The sequence below is a fragment of the Periplaneta americana genome, chromosome 15 (assembly GCF_040183065.1).
Source record: "Periplaneta americana isolate PAMFEO1 chromosome 15, P.americana_PAMFEO1_priV1, whole genome shotgun sequence".
NCBI lineage: Eukaryota > Metazoa > Arthropoda > Insecta > Blattodea > Blattidae > Periplaneta > Periplaneta americana.
This window is the reverse complement of record NC_091131.1, coordinates 140262403-140284991: the sequence shown is the minus strand read 5'-3', so window position 1 is coordinate 140284991 and position 22589 is coordinate 140262403. Positions and strand designations below refer to the sequence as shown.

Here is a 22589-nt window from a genome sequence, read left to right as displayed (position 1 = left end):
GCTGATTTAATACGTGTATAATGTAAAGTAATGATTAGTTATACATGCATATATTATAAATATGTATGTTTTCTTTCCTAGATACTGTCAAAAATGAAATATGATTGGTGGCAGGAAGATGGTATGAGTCGTGCTTTAGCTGCAGTACGAAATGGTGACATGGGTGTCAATGAGGCTGCCAGAACATATAGTGAGCCTAGGGTAGCATTACAAAGACATTTAGCGGGCAAGAATTGTTTTGCTATTGAACATAAAAAAAAAGTATAGGTATCAAGCTGATCTTCCCACAGAAGTGGAAAATGAATTTATTGCTAATGTTCTCAAACTTGAGGAAATTAGGCCTATTGTGGTTTTACGCCAAGGGAATTGCGCTTGCTATCTTTTGATATAACCAAAAGGAACGAAATCCCTCGTATATTCAGTAAAGAAAAGAGAATCGTCGGAAAGAAATTGTATTATACATCCCGAACTTAACTTGCGTCAACCAGAGTCGACCTCTTTTGCTCGAGCTAAGGGGTTTAATAAAGAAAACATAAGTCATTTTTTTGATACCTTGCAGAAAATTGTTGACGAAAACCAGCTCAATTCAATGGGAGTATTCAAGGTTGATGAGACTGGTTTATAAACTGTGTAAAACAAACCTAGAAAGATGCTTGCCTTCAAGTTAAAAGAGCAGTAGGTTTGACAGCCAGTGGCAACAGAGGTTTCTCTACTAATCCAGTTTGCTGCACAAGTGTTGCGTGTCAGTATGTTCCACCACTGATCATCTACAAACGTGCGCGTTCTGCAAAAGGATTAGAAGATGGAGCTTCATTGGGAACAATTTTTGCTTATTATCCTGAAAGTGGATACATTAACAAATATGTATTTGTGAGGTGCTTAAGGCATTTCATCGGCACTGTCCGTTCTTCAAAGGAAGGAGAAGTCTTGCTTCTTCTTGATGGACATTCAACTCACACCAGAAATCTCATCAAGCTGGCACACACTACTCTTAGGCTGCAGCCATTGGACGTGTCATTTGTTAAGCATTTGAGTAAGCAAACCTGAAGTTCTTACCCAATTTCATATACCACGACTGTTTGGTAAAACATGTGGACTGGCGGCAACAATAGGGACTGCAGTAAATGGATTTGCAAAAACTGGAGTTTGGCCAGTCAACAGGGCCATGTTCCAAGATTGCCATTTTGTGGGAACGATGCAGTTTGAAACAGATGATGTTCCCATTAATGAAGCTTCTACAATTGGACTTTTCAATGAGTAAATTCCAGAACCAAATTGGCCTAATACCGTGAATCTAGAAAAAGGAGCAATAGCATCTGGAAGTCAAGATAGTTTAGAATGTCTTCCAGCTGATGCAACAACGTTGGCACCAAAATTGCAAGTTTCCTTGGGTGAAATCTTCTCCTACACCAAACAAAATTTCTTTCGGAAGAAGTGCAAATAAAGCTCAGAGAATGATAGTGATCATGAGCAGTCCGTACAAGCAGAGGCTGGAAGAGGTAAAAAGCGAACAACTAAAAGGAGACGTCTTGAAAATTCTGCACCAGAGAAGTCAGCTCAAACCAAACTCTCGTTTTCTTCAAATAGTTCAACGAGGTGTAATTATAAGAAGAAGTCATGGTATTGTGGCCTCTGTTGCAATGGCATAAAAGGAGATATGATTCACTGTCTGTCATGCAACGAGTGGGTTCATGAGAATTGTGCTGCTGTTCCAAAGAAGCCAAAGTGTTCTATTGCGAAAACTGTGACTAAAGTTTGACAACGTTTTATAAAAGTTTCGTTTTTTTCTCATGTTAGCTGCTATAAAGAAAACTGAATTCATGGTTTCCATTGCACGTTCTTTTTTAAGTTTTTCAGTTTTTTATTTGGTCAGCCAAAGAGAGAAGAAGGATAGAGTTTAATTGGCTTAACAATAAGTAATGGTATTTATAGTCTAATACTTCAATTGTCTTGATATGTTTTGTTTTTAGGTATATAAATTGCTGTTTTGTTTGATTAGCCCTTAAACTTTCAACTTTCGTTATTTTTTAAATGTTTTAGTTCTGTTTAATCACGCTATAGAACAAATAGGGCCTAAAGTCTTTTCTTTTTATTTCTTTAAGATCGTAAATAATTTGAGATATAAATGCTGCAGGTCGAAGGCTGATTACCAACTGACAATGATGTATTTCATTTTCTTGTGTTAATGAAATATCTGAAGATTTTTGTAAGTGCCCTAGTGGTCTTGCTTGTGTTCGAATACACATTCTGTGGTTCCACATGCCAACACACTACTCATATTAATGCCGAAGATATTGTGTATAGGCATTTATTTAGATGCGGGTTGTTATTTAACAATATTATTCTGCAGCCCATTCATGGAAACTACCTGGTCCAATGAAGGAAACAAGCTTCTTTCATTGGGCCGATGATGCTTACTTTTATTTTCCAAATATTTCATTAACATCGGATATTTATAACCTCTGTTTGTAGCGTAGTGAAATACAGAAGATAATGTTTAAGTTTGCTTGAAAAAGGAAATAAATATTACTTTATCCGAGGATATTATATCAGATTTATTTTAAGTGGCCCATTGATAGCAACCTTACCCTATGTCTGAGAAAAGTAAAATTGGTTATGGAAAGACTCAATCCTGCCACTTTTTGCAACAACATATTGTATTTTCCCTGGACCATATATACAATATGGCGTTGCTAGAAGTGGCAGTGATATGCTGAACATGTTAAATTACCTTGGTGTAACAGTGTGTGGTATAAGTGTGTATGCAGATGCATCTTGGGATAGTATAGTATTTCCTTATGTGGAGCACAACAAACAAGCACCACATTATCTTATTCCTGGCTGGTGCATCTTGGCATAATCCAAACAATACGTTGGTGTGAGCAGATATTGAAAGTTAGTTAGTTGGTGTTGTTCTGTGGATTTCTCACACTTTATCTGCCGTTATTGTGTTGGAGATACGAACGTTGGGAGAAAGTAAAAAAGATTTTGTGGATGCATAGAACAGCACTTGACCCATGCTGCCTCATTTCCAGGAGACATTTATTTATTTATTTACTCTGGTGGAATTAAGGCCATCAGGCCTTCTCTTCCACATCACCAGAAATACAATACAACTACAAGAAAATTATACATCAATGCAATTAATCTACAGTAATGTTTCTGAGTAAAGAACACACAAACACATGTATTTCCTGCTTCTATTGTTTTTATTTAATTTGTGTATATAGTATAATGCTGTATATTTGTGCATATAATAGCATAGTAGGTAGGACAATGTATGTGATATGATGTGAGGCAACCCTCTGCTGCAGAGCGCACAGATGAAGTGTCAGAAGTCTACTCCCCTTCTTTGCGACACGAGACAGCATTTTAAATTATGCACACATACAAGAGAATGTTGAATTGCACTTTTCCTTTATTTGTAGCTGTTTATTATTGCGTCATTTAATATTTTTAAATTTGCGATTATTAGCAGAGAGAACCAGTTGTTAAAAAATTAGAATGACATCACAGGATATATCAATGGATTTGCACATACGATTACTGGAATTGCGATGTGTTAACCTTATGACCAGAGATTTCAACGTTGACTATGAAGCCGAACAAGCATGTACATAAGTGAAAATTTTAATATTATAATTTCAAGTTATCATAATACATACTTATTATTAGGAATTTTATACAATACAGGTCATTATGCAATGCAGAAAGAAAGAAGGGCTGACTATTATTTGGAAATAAGCCTATGTAGATACGACCTCAAGTGAAGTATTCATATCATGAAATAATGTTATTTAATTATTCTCTCTATTTACAATCCCCTAGTTACTTTCTTCTCACTATGTATGGGAGGTAACTCGGGCATGAAGTTCTACCTTGTTGACCCCAAAACGCCTTCATTGCATGTAAAGACGACACCTTCACACTTACAACTCTGCTCAAAAACATGACGGCTTTCCCTCACATTCTTCACTACGAGCAAGAAATAAACACTTAGCTCAGTTGCCAATTCTTGAAGTCATTGTCATATTTATTTCTACCATGCGCCTAAGAGCTGAGGAGAAAATGGGAGTTTATGAGGGTTTACCAATTCTAGGAAAAAAGGCCGTCATGTTTTGGAGCAAGGCATGCCCTCACCATTATTACAATCTAAAAAGCGCCCACATTCCAGTACAGTGTCCTGAAATTTTCGCATGGTTTACATTGTGTGAATACTGGGTGAAGAACTTTTAATTGCACAACTGAACAACACTGCACAACACAGCATGTCTTAGTAGTCTACTGTTGTGTAACGTTTATTGTTATAATTGCAACTAACAAACAATAAAATTACAAAAATTGGATAAGCAATAAAAAAATCGAGCGAGTCGGGTCAAATGGTAGTCTTTGAGCCTCGTATTTGGAAGGTCCTGGGTTCAAACCCCTTGGTCAGCCAATCTGATTGAGATTTTTTATGGTTTCACTCAATCACAAAGGCACATGCTGGATTGGAAATTTACATACCAAGATTCATGATCTCCTTAATCACCAATATAATAAACATTAAAACAAAATCTAAATCAGTTACATGAACATAAGCCATCTATAACACACAATAAAAACAGAGTCAGAACAAAAGTCCACGACCTATTGATATACCCTACACACGTGATATGACCACAGATGTTAAAGTGTGTATAAATAAACTTCATAAAAAAAGTTACCAACTGAGAATAAGTAAAACAGAGAAAATGTGATTATGGGATTTTTAGGTTAGGTAGGACAAATTTAATTTCAGGTAAAATTAATAATAGGACCTCAGAATGGCTCGAAATTAACATAGAAGTAAAACAGCAGTCTCTCCCTCCTTCTGTTTATAATGCACATGAATTACATTCTTCAGGAATTGAGACAAATGCGACATGGTCAGTTTCAGGTAAACAGAAATTTGAAAACAGTTTCATTGATATTTGCAGATAACCTACTTTTAATATCATCTGCAGAAAACTATTTACAATACTCAGTATATAATTTAAACATCATTGCAAAAAAAATATAACATGGAAATAAATACAGGAAGGCCTTCTGGTGAAAATAACCTGTCCCTAGTAAAATATGTGTAGATGGCAAAAATTTTAGAATGAGTCAATGATTTTACATATCTTGGCTACAAATTAATATTTGATCATTATTTGGATATAATAAGCAAAATTGTAAAGTACTCCAAAACTATGGAAATAATAAACAGGATAATGAAACCTTCCCTGGTACAGAAAAGCACTAGAATACGCCTTTAACAAACGTTGTATTCTGTTATGGTAGTGAGGCATGGACTTTAAGGTGGATGGATGAATGCATGAGATTTATGCAAAGAACAGCATGATATACAAAATGAGATCATAAACGCAAAGACGAAGTAATGGAAGAACTCGGTCTGGAATCAGTATTCTATTTCATACAGAAATATTAGAACTGGATGAGCCATTTGCAATGTGTGAGATCCCACAGAATTCCAAAAGCTATGCTTCACTATCAACCCCATGGGAAAAGATCTGTGGGACATCCGAAAAAGAGTTGAGGAGAAAATTCCTGGTTATTATGAGATTGTAATACTTGACATGGCCTAACACTTGTATAGATTATGATGATGATGATGATGATGATGATGATGATGATGATGATGATGATGATGATGATGATGATGATGAAGTCAGGTAGGTAGAGGTGTTTGGGAATGCTTCTTGTTGTGCAGCAGCAAAATGAAACAAAAGCATAGTGCGGTGGTTTTGGTTTTTCCACACCCATACTGCATATGCAAGGAATTTCCCACCATCGATTACAGTTAAGGGAAAATTATTACGTGCTGAAAATAAATTCTAAATATTATTGTTTTTACAAAATATACTAATTTGGGGTTTTATGCCACAAAATACTGGAATATGCTACAGTGCATGCTCAATAGTCCATTATAGGGGAATGTCTTGTGCTATCGGACAGCAGCTGGTATCGGACAAACTCAGTTGCCAAACAGGTGCTGCCATAAGCGGGAATAGGAAGTAACTAACAGATCCGGCTGCATGCTGTTCGCCACATTTAGTCCAGCTGTAGTGTTGTTTGTGTGTGGTTAATCCTTTTGTTGTTGGTGTTGTGTGTAGCCCTGCAAGGAGTTAAATTTGCCAGCAAGTTTCTGGAGTAAAAGTAAGTCGAGTTAGATTTTAAGCACACTGATTAAAACAACATATTTTACTCTATAAACTGCAGTGTTAAAATCCCTTGAACTTCAAAGCTGCTCCTTCAGACATTTATTTGTTACTGCGCGTCATTCAGGTGGTATCGGACAATAAAGTGGCGGGCAGTATCGGACAGTGAAGGTCGTGATCCATGCATTGATAATAATGGCTCTGCATTTTATTTCAGGGAAAAAAAAGGGAAAAATAACAGGAAAATGGGAGGAAGAAAACATGGTATTGGCTGTACATAAAATACGTAACAAAGAAATGACAATAAGAGAAGCAAGTGTTCGTTTTAATGTACCCAGAAGTACTTTAGGAGATCGAATTAAAGCTCTTGAAGATGGTAAGGTAATCCCTTTGAAATCATGTATGGCCAATAGTGGGACTTTTCGGAGAACTTTTACTGACGAGCAAGATGCCGACTTGTACAATCATATAAAGACAGCCACTCATGCCACTAAATAAAAATGAGTTTTTAAAACTTGCTTACCAGTTTGCAGAGAAACTAAAAGTTGTTCATCGTTTCAATACGACAAAAATGATGACCGGGAAGGAATTTTATTACGAATTCATGAAGAAACATAAAGATCTGAGCTTAAGGATGGCAGAATCAACCAGTTTACAGAGGGCAGCAGGTTTCAATAGAGAGCAAACAGACAGAATTTTTGATCAGCTAAGTGATCTGATGGGGAAATATTCGTACAGACCATCAAGAATATTCAAAGCAGATGAGACTGGTGTGTCTTGTGTCCACAACAATCACCTCAAAGGAAAAAAACAAGTGGGAAAACTAACATCTGGAGAGAGGGGTAAGAATGTTACTGTCCTTTCAATAAATGCTTCTGGTGATCAGTACAGTCCACCATTGTTTATCTTTCCACGCGTGAGAGTTGATAATGACTTAACAAAAGATGCACCAGTGGGAAGTGTTTTTGATGGCCAGCCAAGTAGGTGGATCACGAAAGAAGGCTTCCTCAAATGGATGAAAAGTTTTGTAGACAAAGTGAATCCATGCGAAAAAAAAGCCCTGTTCTTTTGATTGTGGATGGGCATGCCAGCCATAAGGGTCTGGATGTGGTTTTGTACGCAAAACAGCATCATGCTCACATGCTTAGCCTACCATCCCATACTACCCACAAATTGCAACCGCTTGATAGAGTTGTGATGAAACCTTTCAAGAATGCTTATAATGAAGCATGCTCTTTATGGATGAGAAAATATCCTAATCTGAAAATTGGTCTCAAGGACATAGCTGGATTGGTAAACCCTGCCCTGCATTTCGATCTTTGGCACCTCATCTCAGTGGCGTATACTGGTTAAAGGGTTTGGGCTACCACTGCCCCCTTTATTACACAAAATATATTTTAAAATCCCTATAATAAAATTCCTTACATATTTATGTGAATTCCAGACGTCTTGATTGGGACGAAAATACGTTGATGACTTCGTCATTGAAATTACAGTTGGGCCACTTGCAAAGTTTCTGTAGAAATGACTTTTCAATGGATATTAGTGCCAAGCCGGATAAACGTTCTTGTGTATGAGTTGATCTACAGTAGGATTTTATTCTCTTCAACGCAGAAAATGTTCTTTCTACCGATGCTGACGTAGCTGGTATTGTCACAATTAATGTTGCCAATTTAAGGACTTCAGGAATAACTTGGTTCAGCTGGTTTTCATATATGGCAGATAATATTTCGTGGATAGGTTTGTTCGAAAAATCAAAGACTTCTGCTGAATATATTACACTTAATTCATTTTTCAAACGTACTTGATCAAAGTGACTGTTATAGGACTGAAATAATTTGTTTAGTGCCTCATTCGGGAAGTTTTCTCTATAAGCAAAAAATTTTTGAGAATCTATAAGCTTTCCATAATCAGAAAATCTGTCAGTAATTTCCATTTGCATACGATCTAGTATGCTGTAGTACAGCTGCCTGTATTTCAATTCATCATCTCCTTTTCTTCGCTTTAATGGTGGTTCCATTGTATTGGCTGAAGAATTTTCATTTTCCATATTACTCCATATGGACGGAAACCCACTACATCTGAACTCGGATATAGTATTTTTTTAACTTTGATACCTCTTGCAAGTAGTATGCTATGTGTAGACTTTTTGTCTGAAGAATATTGTAGAGCACATCTGTATGTGCGAACACTGTAGCATAGACTTCAAGAAGAAATATATTCTGAAACTGTGTGAAAAAATTAAGATATCCTTGAGCCTGCACAATTACATCATCATAGTTTTCTTCAGAGTCATTACAAATTATATTTTCAAAGAAAGCAGTCCGTTTTTCTCTGTATTCCTTTACTGTATTTACAAGCCGAGATGTAAAATTCCATCTAGTTGGTGCTACTTTTGGGAGTTTCTTGTTCATAAATTCCTTGAGTTTTCTGATCTTTTAGGAGATGATGAGAAAAATGCAGCTAAACCCGACGGTGTTTTGAAAAAAAAATGCGGCATTCTGAAATGGATGAAGTAGTTTTTTGCAAAACTAAATTGAGAACATGGCTGTAACAGTGGACAAATAGTGCTTGAGGATACTTTTCTTGAACTTTTGTTTTTAAGCTATTAATATTTCCCGCCATAACTGAAGCACCATCGTATGTCTGTGCAATTAAGTTATTGCCGACATTGTATTCTGCTGTAACACCTTCCACATGCTGAAACAAAGCAGCAGCAGTTTTGTCCGATCTGACATTTGTGAATCCTATAATCCGTTCTTGAACATTGGCAGTACTGTCGACGTATCTTAAAACAGTGGGCAATTGACTCTGATTAGAGCAGTAACTTGTTTCATCAACAACAATGGCCACAAAAGGTTTTATGTTCTTTATCATAACCCCACTTATAGCAAATATTAACTCATTCTGAATTGCGGGAGAAGTACCACGAAATACTGTTGAACTCTTAAGATGATTGGCCAGTAAATGGTCAAATTCACTTAAGGAACTTAAATATTCAATATAATTTCCTATATTGTCTGATTCCACACTCTCGTTATGACCCCGAAAAGCCAATTCTTGTTGTCCTAGAAAGCAGACTGCGTTAATAAGACACAGTAAAATCTCCCGATTTTTTTTTTCACAAGAGCATTGTGTTGGTTGATGTGTAGAGCTTTTTGCTTATCTAGCTGTAAATCAATTCTTGTCTTCCCAAAGTTTGCAAAGTTCATGCTACTACAAATATGAGCTTTTGATTTGTCGTATTCTAGGACTGCCGTTCGAAGGGAGTTCATATTAGAAAACCCCTCTTTTGACCACACATTAGTTTCGTGGCTAAATAACAAACATGGCCAGCAAAATAGTTTAGACAGTTTAGAAGTACCACACAACCAATTCCACTTACCATATGATGTTGAAGTGAAATGGCGTGTGTACTCACGCTGTTTTTCTTTTACATCCATGGACAAATTTAACTCAGGAGTTGGTCCTTCCATTTTCACAATTTCAACTTTCTCGTTGTTATGTACGACGGTTAAAAGGCACTTTTAATAAACCTTCTATTACACAGTCATTTTCAACACAAACCTCTCCAGAAACTTGTTCTGCCATATTTTTCACAATATCACTTAATTGGGAAATTAAAATTAATAATTCACAATTAATATAACTCTTAGACACTCGAACAAATCACAGATTTAAAATAATGCACTGCAAGAACACAATCACATTCATGAGCTAGCATGCTAAGCGTATTGTTGCTTCGTGCCTGCGAAGAAACCGATCACGAGAGCGGCAACTCGCCCGGCCTACACTGCACGATGGAAACAGAAGGGAGCGGGGGACGGGCAGTTGTGCGACAGGACAGCATGCGCGGAACGATCACAGGCTACCTCACGTAGCAAGCGGTTTCTCCAGCGATGCCGCCTTGACAACTTGTTTCTTTTTGTGAGCAGAGAGCGCATATAAATCTAACAATTACTTTAATTTTAATTACTATGGTAAAACTAATAATACAAAATTATTACATTATGTTATATTATAAACTTTTTCTTTTGTAATTTCCTTGGGCTACCGCCGGTAGCCCCGGTAGTCCGCAAAATACGCCCCTGCCTCATCTCATCATATTGTACTGGTGTGTTGTAAAATCTGCCTCCAGGAAAAGCGCCAATGCTTCTTCTTCATCATAGCATCATGTAACAGAGCTGCTAGTTGATGCCAATGTCCAGCTTTTTCTAATTTTGAAAGCTCTAGTAGATGTTTTATTCATCTCCTCTTAAAGCCTAGCATGGTGTTCACTGCCAGACTCGCAATACTTCATTTTTGCAGCAAATGTTAAACTTTCCGCACTTTCTGCAGATTTTCTTACATTTTCAATTTTTCTACGCTTAGACTTACTACTGTTCACCCCAAACTCTGCCTGTGGTCTTCTTCTTTTCTGTAGAGTAGGTTTCACAACATTTAAACCACATACAAACTCTTAATCTAACCACTGCTCATTGTTTTTAAAAAATCTATCACTCATCCTGTTCGATTTATCGAGTCTGCAAAACAAATTACTGAAAAAACGGGAAAAATGTCTTTCTAACAATTTAATTTGATCGTAGGTGTCTTCTATACCGATTTTTTTAAAAGAAACTGCAATACTACATCTTTCTGTTTTTCTCTACCGCTTTTTTCCTTCTATAAATCATCTAACAATTCCTTCCTTTTGCAACGGTACTCCATTCTGAAACCAAAATAAATGACGAAATATTTGTTAATTTTAACTTTTCTAACTATTTGATAGCCAAATTGAACATAGTTTTGCTTTAGAGAAGAAATTAACTAATACTGATAATATTCGTATTTTTGACGATTAATTTGAAATACGCCAATAAATATATTTATCTAAATCTTATCAAAAGGGGCAAGTATGGGCAGTTTTACCTTTCGAGATCATTAAGTAAACATGTGAGACTACACATTGGTCGAGGAAATAACACAGGGCAACGTGAGGCAATTTTTGTTAGTCTGCATAAAGACCGAACTTAAGGAATCACAAAATCAAATTGTACATAATATGGTTGGCGGCCAGGTAGCTCAGTTGGTAGAGCAACTGGCTACGGACTGGAAGGTCTGGGGTTCGATCCCAAGTAGTGACAGAATTTTTTCTCGTTGCCAAACTTTCAGAACGGTCCCAAGGTTCACTCAGCCTCCTATAAAATTGAGTACCAGGTCTTTCCCGGGGGTAAAAGGTGGTCAGAGTGTGGTGCCGACCACACCACCTCATTCTAGTGCCGAGGTCATGGAAAGCATGGGGCTCTACCTCCATGCCCCCAAAGTGCCATCATGGCATGTTACAGGGATACCTTTTTTTTTTACATAATATGGTTACATGTCCTTAGCCAAGCATAATATACTTAATCATTAGAATAATAACAACGTACTCTTAATTCAAAAACATAACTCTAGCAATCTATAATAACACTTACCTGAAAATCAACCATAGAAGCACAAAAAATAATACCGGTAACTGAAATTCTGATTGAAAAACACACAGCCACAACACAGCAAAAACGACACTTGATGCACTGGCTTCAAAGGTTCGAATACAACTGCATAGAATTAGACCTGCTACGAGGGTGGCTGTTTTATGACCGACAGACCTTGGAGATAGTTGGGGTATGTTGTAAAGACCATAAAATTAAAAATGGAAGAATTATTTTTGACCAGCTTTTGAGTCTCTTGGAAACACTGTGCAATGTGGCGACAATTAAGCATTGTGATCACATTTTCCATTTATTTTATTTCTTTTTAGTAGGTTATTTTGCGATCCTGTATCAACATCTTAGGTTATTTAGTATCTAAATGAGGTGAAGGTGATAATGCCAATGAAATGAGTCTGGAGTCCGGCACCGATAGTTACCCAGCATTTGCTCACTTTCCCTCTAATTACTTATCTTTTATTATAAACCATGAAGTTATTACGACATAAATATGGAATTTATTATTAGTGAAGCTACAAGATCTCGTACAATTAGTTAACACAAAATGAACACTTTCAGGAATATCTGGTTTTCTAAAAAATATTCTTTTAAATATACATATAAGCATGGATCAATAAAACAACCACAATGAAAATTTAACTATTGGATTGTTAAAATGTGTGTTACAAATGTAACATCAATAGGCTATAGAGAATAACCAAAGTCCATATTATAAAATATGATGCCATGGTTAAATACAAAAACTAATAAAGGATTTTCTTGATAGTAACGGTGTATATGTCATAAGTGTGTAGAACAGTTTTAATGGTTAGGTCTACTCAAAACAGTTAACATAATTTAAAACTAAGATACACAGTGTATAATATAAATATCCTGAGTATCTTCATCAATATGCAATCTGGTTGTACATGCTATGTTACGTAACGTGATCGTGTTGTTTCATTTTGGATGATAAATTTGAGGAGAAATCATGCAACCACAATAAGGGAAGATTTTTAGAAAAATTTTAAGTATGAATACATGAACCGTGAAAGGGAGCGAAACTTGTTGCCCGATGAAACAGGTTAACTGTTCCTTGACTATAGATACGGGTTTGTTTACATGCGCGTAAAAGTAGTCATGTTCAGCTGTGAAGAGGGATAAGCAGAGACAACAGATTTTTGCATAATGGCATGAAGTGTGGATTGAATATCGTAATTTATAATAATGTAGGGGAGTCGGTAGACAAATTAATTAACCATTTTAGCTTGGACTTAAAGACTGAAATATAATAATTATTTAAACATGTGCTTCAGAAAATTGAAAAATATGAGTTAAATTATTCATATTGTTTGTAAATTTAAATGACTTATTCAACACAGCAAATATTGTACAGATAAATGCTAATAATGTTAATGCACTCACAGATAGGGTTAAAACAACGAGTTACTTCAAGGATATAAAAAGTAGGCCTACTGATTGCGGTGTAACATTTCTTACTTTGAAAGAAATAGTTCTGAAACAATCAGAAATAGTTGAAACGTATCTGGGTTCCTTGTGAATCTGTTTAATAAATTGATGTATGAAACCTTTATTATCATTATTTTGACGCCTAATGGGTAATAAAGGGTTATTTTTTCGCGTAAGCAGTCTCTTACCCTTTATACGAAATTATTGCGATTATATCTTACAACTAATTAGAGAAAAAACGCAAAATATAATATTTTTATCACGATTTTTTTTCTAAATTAATACGGAATTCTGTGGTCTCTAGCCTATGTTGTGAGTTACTCGTCGCAATTGATAAAGCATCATCAAGTAACGAATTTTAAAAAAGTTACTCGTAGACTGCAACACAAAGCAAGTAAATAGCGAACAACTAAGGCACAGTAATTCAACGGGGCACAACCCACGCCGCTTTCTTTGTACATAGTAGAGGAACTTTAGAACATAGTTAACCTAAAACCACTCGCCTCTTTTCCATCGGGCACTAAGTTTCGCTTCCTGATATAATTAGTGGCAATAATGTGTTTGTGGCGCTATCAACACTAAATAACGTAAGCTGATAGCAATGAGAAAGGAGAGCAATTTTGATGTGTGTCATCTGTGAGTTTGAAGAAAATAAACTCATTTATAAGATAGGAACAGATGCATTATAGGGGCCACCCATCGCACATTATATGAGTAGCTTAATATCAAAGACGGACATCTGACCTCAATAGAAATTTAGATAGCTGTGGTTTTTTTATACAACTTTTCATGCTCTTTCCAGTTATAGTGAAACCATATGCAAACTATAACACTACATTTATAGAAAAAATTGTGTTAAATATTACAAAGAACATTGTGAATTAAAAAATTGCCTCTAGATCAAAACTATGGAGATGACAGATGTCCGTCTTTGATATTAAGCTACTCATATGCAAAAAAAAAAAAAAAAAAAAAAAAAAAGTCAGCGTAAGTAGGTTCGATTAGCGTTTTTAGCATTCGATATTCGAAAGCATTAAATGCTACCAAATTAAAAATAAAATAAAATAATTTAAACAGTTTGTTACTACTGATGTGATTTTAGTCAGTTTGTATTATATTTTTGGTCCAGGGAAAATATATTTTACCATTACTGCCGTTATTTCCATTTTGAAGTAGGCTACAAGTCAACAATATAAAACAGACTGTTAATTTAGAAGTTGGCAACATATTTTATGTCGATTATAACAACAACCTGCTAAGAAACAGAGGATGGGAAGTACACCCTTAGACAAAAAAAATGACCGGGCTCCAGATTCTATGTCCGATTCGGAAGACTTCGGGTGGATTCGTCAGAGCATGATATACACGCAGACGAATTTCTTCTGCCGTAAATGTTTCCAACACTCCACTGTCACTACTATATGATGATTATATAACATGCTTCTTAAAGGGAAGATACATCGTCTCTCTCCCATAGCGCAGTCGGTAGCATTGTGGTCTTGTATTCGAAAGGTTTCGAGTTCGAATCTCAGTCTATACTTTGTTTTTTTCATTCGCATTTTTTACTTCTTGTATACTGATAATAACCTGTATTGTGAAATATTTAACAGAAAGTTAAATATTTACAAAGGGCAAATTAGATACATAATAGCAATCCCTTCCTTTGTATCTTGTATTTAAAGAGACTAAACGAAATCTTCTCGGATAGAAATAAACAAAAATAAACCTTAAGTAAAAGAAATCCTTCTTGGATAGGAATAAACAAACATAATCCTTTTCTGTGTATTAAACAAAATAAAGAAATACATCTCGGAGACCAATAAACGAAAATCAAAATAGACAAAACATTCAACACCGGGTATGTAATCCCTCTGCATCTATAACCGCCTGCATCCTACGGGGTATGGATGCGATCAGGCGTCTCAGGTACTGTCGACGTGAAGATACATGATCCCAAGCGTCCTCGATAATGTTCCAGAGTGCATCTTTTGTGGTCGGCCGACGTGGTATTGTATTTATCATCGCGTTCACAGTTTTCTTCACCTCCGAGCACACATTTTCTAGGACATTCAGATCTGGTGAACGCAGAGGCCATGCTATCAGTCTGATATATGGCCTCTCTGAAAATCATCTCATGTCCTCGACACATGTGTGAACACGATGATTATCCTGTTGAAATATATCATCATCATCATCATCATCATATATCATCCGTACAGAGGGAAGCATAACATTTTCCAATAAGACCTTGTATTGTTGGGCATTAAGATTTCCGTCGAGCCGCCATAGAACACCTAGACCGTCACTGGACATCCAGCTCCAACATGGAACAGATGCATGGCCACTGCGAAAGTGAGTTGTCACATGCGTAGGATCATATTGGGATCCCCGTGAATGGTGGACTATTTGCCGCCCGTAATTGTCAGAGGAAAAAGTAACTTCGTCTGAAAATATTACCTTATTTCAATCGAAATTAACATTTTCCTCTGCAAATGCAAGGCGGAATAATCTGTGATCATCAGTAATGCACTCCCATTTTAATTGCATTAGCGACTGTACTGCCATCTCGTGTTCGTTTACGGCGGATGTGTGGCGATCCTGGCAACCAATTTTAACATAGGAATGAACAATCTATATATGATCTGGGCTATTACAAAGCAAGTATGTAACGGCACTGTTTACGAGTGTAGCCTATATCTGGAATGCATTGGTTTTGTCTTTAACATTATTCATCTCGTTTTTGCAATACTATTAACATTATGATGATGATGATGATTATTATTATTATTATATTATTATTATTATTATTATTATTATTATTATTATTATTATTATTATTATTCTCGTGTTTGTATTACTGTGAATAGTATAAACTGCTAACAACTGCCGAAATGAGGTTCATGAGAAAAACAGCTGGATACTCCCTTCTCGACCATCATCGGAACGTAGATATTCTGAAGGAATTAAAGATTGACTCTATTGTCCATTATCTGCAGCAATACAGGCTTCAGTGCCAGACAGATGTCAAGAGGAGGATCGCTCTAGATGGCCCAGGCAGGTTTTGTCGTATGTCCCAAGAGGTCGAAGAAATTTAGGACGACCTAGGAAACGCTGGCAAGAGACCGTAACAGATCCACTGGCGTCTAACACTTGAAGACTGATGATGATGATGATGATGATGATGATGATGATGATGATGATGATGATGATGATGATGATGATGAATAGTATTATTGTTATTATTCTCGTTGTTGCAATACTATTATTATTATTATTATTATTATTATTATTACTACTACTACTACTACTACTACTACTACTACTACTACTACTAATACTAATTTTAGTAACTGAACAATACTCCTTATGGAGAAGGGAGAAGATCCAAGGACTGAGCATCTGTTTTAATTCAAGTGTAATTAGGAAGAAGTCTCCGATATTAATGAACGTTTTTGTTTAATTTGACAACTAATCCCAACTCCTGTGCACGTTAATAAATGTATCATTCGTTTCCAGCTAGAGAAAAAAATAAAACGAAACTAATATATATATACTTATACGGGAGGCGGATACGAACCCGGGTTTTCTGCGTGTGAAGTCAGAGTTTTACCATGGAGCTATGGCACATATACAGTTCAAACCGTTGTTTGCCGATATAAGAGTATGTTCTTGGATCTCGCTGGTTTCGTCCTTGCTACTCTGATTTTAGTCCTGTGTATCAGGCGCACAGCCGAATGGAACTTAGACAAATTTACGCTTCAAGAGTCCGGTCATTTTTTTTGTCTAAGAGTGTACATGAGGAGATTCATTGTGTGTCTGATGATGATTCTCATAGAAGAGTCGATATAATTGCCATCAATAGAAGAACCCAGAAAGCGATGGTCTTAGACCCTACGATTTGCTTCGAAATAGGTTGGAAGTATTTATATTTCAAACTTTTTGTCACACTGAAATTCATGAAAAGATACGTATCTCTTCCCGTCTTAAAGGAATTTTACGTACATTCTGTAAGTCAGCCGTGGCGAGAACGTGACTCGCGAGACATTGTGGCTCGCAGTGATAGCTCTGCATTTCGCTTCTAACCTCTACGCCAACCCCCACCCTCTCACTCCCTGGAGTCAAACTCCGTTCCGTTTGTATTTGTCTCTGACCTGCGAGTGGCATATGTCTCTCTCGAAACCATGTACGAAAGTTCCAAGTAGGATGGGAGGACGCATTTTTTTGCTGTCAATATGATGAGAATATTAAATGTATGATTTGTTCACAAGTATTACGAGGAAAACGGTTGTATAACATAAAACGGCATTATACTACATGTTGCTGATAAAACATTAAAAAGTTAAGTGTTATTGTTGTTGTTGTTGTTGTTGTTGTTGTGATCATCATCATCATCATCTCTGTACGTCGACCCTTTTTCAGCAGATGTACGAATAATGCGGTTAGCTCTTCAATTTGAACTCACTGATTTACTATGTGATGTCAAATGAAAGCTAGATGTAAGGACTTGACAAATGTTGAACTTTCAAATTTTTGCCAAAAAATAAATATCCAAAGCTTCGTTCTATCGCTTGCTCTGTTGAAGCCATGTTCGCTACAACTTACGTTTGTGAAAAATTATTTTCAACAATTAAAATAGTAAAAACCAAATTTAGATCACGACTGACAGACAAATACCTTCGTGATCAACTACGACTGACAGTAAGTGACATAATTCCTGATTTTGAAACTTTGTCACGGAGACATTTTGAAGACAGTTAATTTTAGTTTGTGATATTGTTCATTTTGGAAATATAAAAATTGGAGATTTATCCTTCGAAGAGGTGGAAAAATTCAAATATCTTGGAGCAACAGTAACAAATGTAAATGACACTCAGGAGGAAATTAAACGCAGAATAAATATGGGAAATGCCTGTTATTATTCGGTGAGAAACTTTTATCATCTAGTCTGCTGTCAAAAAATCTGAAAGTTAGAATTTATAAAACAGTTATATTACCGGTTGTTCTATATGGTTGTGAAGCTTGGACTCTCCTTTTGAGAGAGGAACAGAGATTAAGGGTGTTTGAGAATAAAGTTTTTAGGAAAATATTTGGGGCTAAGAGGGATGAAGTTACAGGAGAATGGAGAAAGTTACACAACGCAGAGCTGCACGCATTGTATTCTTCACCTGACATAATTAGGAACATTAAATCCAGACGCTTGAGATGGGCAGGGCATGTAGCATGTATGGGCGAATCCAGAAATGCATATAGAGTGTTAGTTGGGAGGCCGGCGGGAAAAAGACTTTTGGGGAGGACGAGACGTAGATGGGAAGATAATATTAAAATGGATTTGAGAAGGGTGAGATATGATGGTAGAGACTGGATTAATCTTGCTCAGGATAGGGATCAATGGCGGGCTTATGTGAGGGCGGCAATGGACCTCCGGGTTCCTTAAAAGCCAATAAGTAAGTAAGTAAGTGATATTGTTCATTTATTGTTCATTTCTTTCTTGTTACACGTACTAAACATTAGTTTGTAGTCTTGTACTGTATAAAATTATATTTAAGTGCTTGACGTAAGGAAAATGAAAATCCGTTAATAAGTCAGACAGTTGCTTCACTTCCCCTTCGTGTGTCCGTCTCCTTCCATAGGTGCTATGCACATTGCAGGTTACACAGTGGTTCGGCGCACGATTACATTTTCGCCACCGCTGCTATAAGTAATGCAAACACAAAATAAGAACAAGGTACTAACTGCACCTTTTACAGAATAAAGAAGAGCTTGAAAAGGGGATGAATACTAGCGCTAACCGAACACGGAATGAAACATAAGATAGGCTGTTGTGGGATGAATGACCAGGCAAGCCATCTCCAGAGATGTAGGTCCGGGTTTTACACGCAGAATACTAACGATGCCGTTAATTCATTTCCTATCTAGGTTAGAGGATAAATAACAGGGGGATTTTTGGTTACTGTGCAGAAAATATACGTCCGGAACGAGACAAGTGACTATTGTATGCTGTAGGACAGGTGATAATAGGCCTATAACATATTTGAATGTATTTTCTTGTTTGTCGATCATTTTATAATGAAATGTGTAAGTTCTGATGGGCTGCTGCGTACTAATATTAACTGCAGTAGCAGTGGAGGGCTCTTATTGTTTTGAATGCAGAGACAGTTGGTGAAAGAATGAAACTTAATGCTTCAGTTTAAATAGAAACTTAAAGATTAATATCACTTACGAGTAGAGTTCGGATTTTTATGTAATATTGATTCTAAAATGATGTATATAAATATATAACTAAAAAGCTCAAAATATTTTCTATATCAAAATTCTCCCTTTTCATTTTCGTATCTCTTGATTCTTCCTTACGCAAGCTGGACATTAAGAATTAATATGCAAGCTTAATAATGAACTGATGGTGTGGCTGTGTTTTCTTTGGGATATGGGATTGAAATTGAAGTAACAATATGTATACTTATTACTAATTTCGGAAGCTTCCTAGTACCTGGTTCTCGTTGCATAAGCCATCAAGTCAGCCATTGTTGTATATTCATAAAAAGATGTATATTTTCTCTGGACCAAAAATATTTTACAAACTGACTAAAATCACATCTAGTAACAAACTATTAAAATTCTTTTCAGGAGAAACATTAAAAAAATTAGGCGTTACATAAACCCTGATATGAATCCGAAAATTAACCTACAACAAAACTTTTATGTGGAAAATGAAGATACTATGTGCTACGTTAGACTTTAATCTCTGAGTATTATGATAATAATAAATCTCTTTTATTAAACCCTTTTATACTCGTATTATGATGGTCTTTCCCCAGTCATTGGGAGATCATTTTAGGTGAATTAAAGGCAAAGCTTTCATTTTATTAGAGTGTAATTATTTTCTTTTTTCAGAAAGTAAAAGAATTTAATTTGTGACGGTTTTCCACAAAAAATTAAAATTATGGGAAAATGAAAAATGGTGATTTTTGAGTTGTGATTATTTTATTCCAAGGCAATGATTTGTCACCAACAGATGTTTATAACGGTCATTATGAAAATTGTTTATAATTTACATTATCGTTATTTTAAATGTTATGTATTATTATTATTATTATTATTATTATTATTATTATCATCATGTTACAGTATTATTTATTTTTATAATGTAGTCTTATGGCAGAATCCAGAAATGCATATAGTGTGTTAGTTGGGAAACCGGAAGGAATAAGACCTTTGGGGAGCCCGAGACGTAGACGAGATGAATTTGAGGGAGGTGGGATATGGTAGAGACTGGATTAATTTTGCTCAGGATAGGGATCGATGGCGGGCTTATGCGAAGACGGCAATGAACCTCCGGGTTCTTTAAAAGCCATAAGTAGGTAAGGTATTTATTTATTAATATTGTACTGTTTTAATAGAACATATTCTTGAATATCCGTATAAAATCTTTGAATCGTAATTTTTTCACAGTTATCTAATTTTTAACAAATTTCAACCTGTTTAATTTTGTATAATAAAAAATACTTGTGTTATTATTACACTTACATTAAAAGTTTAAATTAAAGATATGAACTGTCAAATGCACAAAATGTTAAACGAACGTTTCACAATAAAGTCAGAACCAGGGGCTTATACTGGTTAAAGGGTTTGGGCTACCGCAGACCCTATTATTACACAAAATATATCTAACAATTACTTTAATTTTAATTACTATGGTAAAACTAATACTACAAAATTATTACATTATGTTATATTATAAACTTTTTCTTTTGTAATTTCCTTGGGCTACCGCCGGTAGCCCCGGTAGCCCGCAAAATACGCCCCTGGTCAGAACTCTAACTAACGAACGGGTGAATACCACTCTTAAGATTAATTTAAAATCGGCAATGCACAATATTTAACATCTGCACTGTAAAACTGACAAAACAAGTTTTTCAATATGTTTCACAAGAAGTTAGATTTCATATTGTGTTGGCTTTATTTTATTAGGCTATAGGTCTCTTTGTAATAAAGATAGCATGATTATAATTCGTACGTGCCGCGGCATCAAGCACAGGGATTATATTGAACAAGGATTAGGAGGGCTATGTCTTATGTCGATGTAGATTTTGTTACTCTGGCAGTGAAAAATTAGACAAAAGAAAACGATTATGGATACAAAAATTACTCAAATCTAAATATGCCATTTTTTTAAGTTCAAGGGGGGGGGGTTAAAATCCCGTAACCCCCTCTTACGTACGGCCGTGTTAGGACCTGATGATGTTCGACATAAGTGAAGACGTTAGTTCAAATGATATAAAATTGTATGAAACATGAGTTATTGACGGAAATAAAAACTTGTAAGTAAGATTATTTAAGTTATCGGAACCACAATGTCATCAAACTATGACTCATTCATTCATTCATTCATTGTTCTGTCCAAGGGCAGATCTTTCACTGCAAACCCAGCTTTCTCCAATCGTTCCTATTTTCTGCCTTACTCTTAGTCTCCACATATGATCCACATATCTTAATGTCGTCTATCATCTGATATCTTCTTCTGCCCCAAACTCTTCTCCCGTTCACTATTCCTTCCAGTACATCCTTTAGCAGACAGTTTGTTCTCAGCTAGTGACCCAACCAATTCCTTTTTTTCTTCCTGATCAGTTTCAGTATCATTCTTTCTTCACCCACTCTTTCCAAACCAACTTCATTTCTTATACTGTTTGTCCACTTCACACGCTCCATTCTTCTCATATCCACATTTGAAATGGTTCTATTCACTTCTCTTCACTTCGTCGTAATGTCCATGTTTCTGCCTCGTACAATGCCATTTCCATATAAAGCACTTCACTAGTCTCTTCCTTAGTTATTTTTCCAGGGATCCGCAGAATATGCTCCTTTTTCTATTCAAAGCTTCCTGAGCCATTATTATCCTGCTTTTGACCTCGTGGCAGCAGTTCATGTTACTACTTATAGTACACTCCAAGTATTTGAAGCTGTTCACTTACTGTACTGCCTCATTTAGAATTTGAAAGTTTACCTTTTCTATTTTTCTTCATCGATATTTTAAATTTTGTGTTTTGTTGTTATTATTATTATTATTATTATTATTATTATTATTATTATTATTATTATTGTTATTATTATTATTATGTTGGGTATTATTTATTAATATTGTACTATTCTAATAGAACATAGTCATGAATATCTTTATAAAATCTCTATAACGTGATTTTTTCATAGTCAATTGTTAACAAATTTCAACTTCTGTTTAATTTTGTATAATAAAAATACTTGTGTCATTATTATACTTACATAAGAAGTTGATACTGTATTAAAGATATGAACCGTCAAATGCACAAAATGTTAAACGAACTTTTCATAATAACTAAGGAACGGATGAATACTGCTCTGAAAATGATTTTAAAATCGACAATGCACAATATTTAACGTCTGCACTGCAGAACTGTCAAAACAACCTTTTCAGCATGTTTAACGAGTTAAATTTCATACTGTGTCAGATTCATTT

The 22589-nt window shown here is 35.7% G+C and overlaps 1 protein-coding gene across 1 annotated transcript in view; it reads left to right on the top strand.

Annotated features, from left to right (window-relative positions):
- The window catches only part of LOC138715744 (uncharacterized), a 70687-nt gene that overhangs the window by 16654 nt on the left and 31444 nt on the right, over nucleotides 1-22589 (top strand). The window lies entirely within an intron of this gene.